Consider the following 4,011-nt stretch of genomic DNA (forward strand, 5'->3'; position numbering starts at 1 on the left):
CGTGCAAGACTGATGACCATCAAAGAATCAAATAGCACTCCTTGTTACCAGAAACACAAGGCCGTTCCTTTGATTGAAGATCTACTTCCAGACATTGTTATATTGACATATAATGTACTTTGTATGATGGAACCGATGCCTAATGTATTTCTGATGTGGTCATTCATTGACTTTATTAAGAACACCACATGTTTTTCAATAGAAATAATTTACCAGTCAAATTAATCTTACATCATGGGGAAAAAAAAGAGTGAGCTGATATGATGCGTTTTTGTGTGACTATGCCAAAATGTTGTGTGCCTATCAAATATTGCAATACTCATTGTTTAACCTTAAACATATTTTATGTGTGCCCACTCTCAGTAGTAAACACATATTTAGGAGCAGGCACATACCATATCAAGTAACAGTGAGACCAGTTTAACTCTAAAGGACATAGGAGCCTTAGCCCAGTGGTCAGCAAGAGCAGAACAGCATGAACACAGCATAGCCATGTATGGGAACTAATGTCACTATTGTAAGTTACGAGGTAAAGCTATTTTCCTCTCTGAGAACTGTATATAAGCTGTAACAAACATCAGTACTATGCTTGGCATCTCTATGCCACAGCCAGGCTCGGCACCAGCCATGTCGTAGCCATGCTTGAAGCTTGGACTTAACAGAGCATGCTGCCTTGGAAACATCTGTACATGGGAATGCAACCCAGATCTGCCTAATACAATGATTACGATTCAACCTTCTCTCTGAGTCATCAATATATAATTTCCGGCCACGTGACAAAGAAAGATCTCCTTATATCAAATGGCGTCACGAACACTATATCATCTACTGTGATGGAGAAGTCTTGGAGAGGGCAGGCTTTTCCAGGGAGGAAGAGTAGCTCAGTCTTGTTAAGGGCTTGTTTGAGGTGGTGGGCTGACATCCAAGCAGAAATGTCTGCAAGACACACAGAGACACGTGTTGCCATCTGTAAGTCAGAGGGGAGGAAAGACAGGAAGAGTTGAGTGTCGTCTGCATAGCAGTGGTAGGAGAAACTATGTGAGGAAATTACAGAGCCAAGAGATTTGGTATAGAGGGAGAAGTAAGGGCCCTAGGACGGAGCCCTGGGGGACCCAGGTGGTGAGGGCTCGTGGAGAGGATCGCTCCACGTCACCTAGTAAGAGCGATCAGCCAGGTAAGATACAAACCAGGAGAGTGCAGAGCCAAAGATGCCCAGTTCTGAGAGGATGCAGAGAAGGAATCAAGGAGAATGAGAACAGAGGAGAGGGGAGGAAGCTGGAGCAGAGTGGAGGGCTTCCGTGACAGCAAGGAGAGCAGTCTCAGTAGAGTGCCCAGCCTTAAAGCCAGATTGGTGAGGGTCAAGGGGATTGTTCTGAAGGAGATGGAGGCAGGTGGTGAGATAAAGCGTGTTCAAGGGTTTAAGATAAGAAGGAGAGAAGGTAAACCGGTCTGTGGTTGTGGACAGAAGACATGTCAAGAGTTGGTTTCTTGAGAAGAGTTGATTACTGTGGTAAGGATAGGATGGAGGTCTTTGGAAATGGATTGGAGAAGAGGGGAAGGGATAGGATCGAGAGGGCAGATGGTTGCCCGCTTAGATGTGATCAGTTTTAGAATATCATCAGGGGAAAGGGGGGAAAGGGGGGAAAGGTAGTACACAAGTATAAACACCATGGGACCATGCAGCCGTCATACCACTCAGGAAGGAGATGTGTTCTGGAGATGAACATACTTTGGTACGAAAAGTGAAGAACAACAGCGAAGGACTGTGAAGATGCTGGAGGAAACAGTTACAAAAGTATGTATATCCACAGTAAAATGAGTCCTATATCGCCGCTCAGCAAGGAAAAAAGCCACTGCTAATAACAATATCCAGACTATGGTTTGCAACTGCATATGGGAACAAAGATCTTACTTTATGGAGAATAATACAAATGTAACTGTTTGGCCATAATGACCATTTTGGAGGAAAAAGGGTGAGGCTTGCAAGCCAAAGAACACCATCCCAACCGTGAAGCACGGGGGTGGCAGCAGCATGTTGTGGGGGTGCTTTGCTGCAGGAGGGGCTGGTGCACTTCACAAAATAGATGACATCATGAGGAAGGAAAATGATGTGGATATATTTAAGCAATATCTCAAGACATCAGCCAGGAACTGCTTGGTTGCAAATGGGTCTTCCAAATAGACACTGACCCCCAGCATACTTCCAAAGTTGTGTCAAAAGTCTTAGGGACAACAAAGGCAAGGTATTGGATTGAAGCCCTGACCTCAATCCAATATAAAATGTGTGGGCAGAACTGAAAAAAGCATGTGCGAGCAAGGAGGCCTACAAACCTGACTTAGTTACACCAGTTCTGTCAGTAGGAATGGACCAGAATTGGGCCAAAATGACTAATTAATACTAAATGACTAATTTTACTCCCCAAAAGTATTGCGGGAAGCTTGTGGAAGGCTACCCGAAATAGTTGACCCAAGTTAAACTATTTAACGGCAATGCTACCAAATACTAATTAAGTGTATGTAAACGTGAACGTGATGAACGTGATGAAAGAAATAAAAGCTGAAATAAATAATTCTCTCTACTATTATTCTGACATGTCTCATTCTTAAAATAAAATAGTGATCCTAACTGACCTAAGACCGGGAATGTTTACTAGGATTAAATGTCAGGAAAAACTGAGTTTAAATGTATTTGGCTACGGTGTATATAAACTTTGGATTTCCGAAAAAGGTTCCAATTTCTATATGTCAAATAAAGTGTTGCCTGCCTGCTTTGTGAATCGAAATGTTCATAAGCCCTACTATTCCTCTCCTTAACGTTGGAGAATGTGTGTTAGGGTATGCTGGAGTTTGCCTTATTTTGTGGCTGTTGGCAATTGGTCAAGCTGTGCCACAGGGAATCTCAAGTAAATTAAGTAGTTTAGTCTGACTGTGGCATTTCTAAGCTCCTGACATACAAAGTCACTCTCTCTCCATGTCTCTGATGTGTCCATGGCAGGCACAATAGGGCTCGTTAAATTGCCATCTTGTGAAATGCTTGAAAATGCCAACTGTTGAAATAGCTACGATTCTGAACTTCTTGGAGGTGTTCCTGATAGGGAGGCTCCAGGGTGATTGAAATTCAGTAATTAAATGTCAGGACTTGAATTCACCTCTCCGTGGCGGCGCGCACAGACGCAGCGCGGCTCGGAGTGGCTTCAACACTGGTGTTCTTTAGTGTTTTTAAGTACATTTGTATGTACATTTTTATTTTAGTACTTATAGGGAACGGTTGTGTAAATAGTACCTACAGATAGTATAGTGGATAGTGTACATAGCCTTTATTTATGTAAACCAGCTCCTTTCCCTTCGTGTTTTTTGTTTTGTTTTTTGTTTCCTAGCACCAGGGGAGCCCCCCCTCCCAAATTTCGTTGTTTGGTACCTGTACTATAGCAATGACAATAAAGACCATTCATTCATTCATTCATACATTCATAAATGCTCAGTATGATTCACGGCAAGAGGAAAATTGGTGGAGGAAAATGTGTGTTTCTATGCAACAGAGAAGTCCACATTTTCCTAAAGGTGGGTGTTTGATCACCTTGGTGTCTTTGTAATGTATTGTCCTGTATGAAATTGAAAGAATAGCCAACTCATCTCTCATTTCAATATTAATAAAAAACACATTTTATTTACATAAATTACAAGAAAGCACAAACCGGTTCACCAAAATCTACATTAAAAACATCTTGTATATATTACATTTAACAGATTTACTATAATTTACTCCATGTCTCAAGTAGAATCTTTAATAAAAAGAAGGGCTATACTGAATTTTATTGGCATCTCCTTTAAAATCGCTACTAGTAGTCAATGAACAAAAACAGAATTGGGACATTGTACTCACAGCACTTAGAGGACAACAAAATCAGGACGATCTTCTGTGTGACCTCTTTAATATCTGAAACACCTGATTCTTGACTAGTGATTATATAACTCTGTATACAATGTTTGGCACAGGAATATGAGTCTTCT

This window comes from Nansenia antarctica (genome assembly GCF_963989245.1).
Source record: "Nansenia antarctica genome assembly, chromosome: 18".
Lineage (NCBI taxonomy): Eukaryota > Metazoa > Chordata > Actinopteri > Argentiniformes > Microstomatidae > Nansenia > Nansenia antarctica.